Source organism: Furipterus horrens, unplaced genomic scaffold (assembly GCF_987537825.1).
Source record: "Furipterus horrens unplaced genomic scaffold, mFurHor1.1.pri manual_scaffold_7, whole genome shotgun sequence".
Lineage (NCBI taxonomy): Eukaryota > Metazoa > Chordata > Mammalia > Chiroptera > Furipteridae > Furipterus > Furipterus horrens.
This window is the reverse complement of record NW_028327177.1, coordinates 121,094,274-121,095,203: the sequence shown is the minus strand read 5'-3', so window position 1 is coordinate 121,095,203 and position 930 is coordinate 121,094,274. Positions and strand designations below refer to the sequence as shown.

The following is a 930-nucleotide window of genomic DNA, read 5'->3' as shown; positions in this document are numbered from 1 at the left end:
GATGTGTGATAGCAACATTTTTCTTTAAGACTTCAAAGAGGGATTTGAAGTTGAACAAAGATAAATACCACAGTGAGAAGTTAAAAAGCATCATTTCTGATCAAGGAAAATAAATTGACTAATCTCCATTAGTGTTATCTACTAATTAATAATATATTTTATTTTTTAACAGATCAGTTATTTAATTAGGGTCTTTGTAAGAAATTTAGAACACAATTTTGTGAGGATAAAGCCCATTTGTGACAGCAAACACAGAGTGGAAGCAGCCCTGGAATTGAGAAACAGGTTTGATTTTTAGCAGCTTTCTGATCAACCTTGGGCTGCTCTGTAATTTTGTATTTCTCTTTCTCTGTGTCAAAATTCTCAACCTCCAGGTATTTAGGCTTGCATAGCTTCTTGAAGTTAAGCGTCAGTGAGATGTCTGGGGATTTTTACACCACTGATATCAATTTTGGTGAAGGTGGCAATTACAAATTTCTGGCGTGTTCTACACAGAGGAACTCGATTAAGGGACAGAAGTCCAGTCACTAGTAGCAAGCCACTGCTCAGCTACTAGAGAAAAACCAACCTCTTGCTCTGTAGTTCACAGTGAGGCTGACCAGAATGATCCCAGGGGTGATGCTGGCTGCAGTTTTCTCACCTGCTGGGTGAAGGGTATCTTGCCATGGCTCAACAACTTTTGAGGCACATCTTCAGTAGGATCATGTCTAGGCATTTTGCAAAGTTTAGTCACTGACTGGTTTTGTGACAGTAGGAAGAACTTTCTCCTTTTTCTTTTCAATACTGAATTTAGCTGCTGAATATGGCCTCTGGTACATGGCCTTTCAGGATTACATCACCAATCAGGAGTATCTGCCAATTTATCTGGATAGGACAGGATTTTGGTTGCAGTGAGGCTTCCTCTTCTTAAGGTGTCTTGGCCTTGAGGTT

At 39.6% G+C, this 930-nt stretch overlaps 1 pseudogene; it reads right to left on the bottom strand.

Annotated features, from left to right (window-relative positions):
• Nucleotides 1-205: 205 nt before the first annotated feature.
• On the bottom strand, nt 206-715 carry LOC150005166 (large ribosomal subunit protein eL6 pseudogene; annotated as a pseudogene).
• Between the last annotated feature and the right edge of the window lie 215 nt (nt 716-930).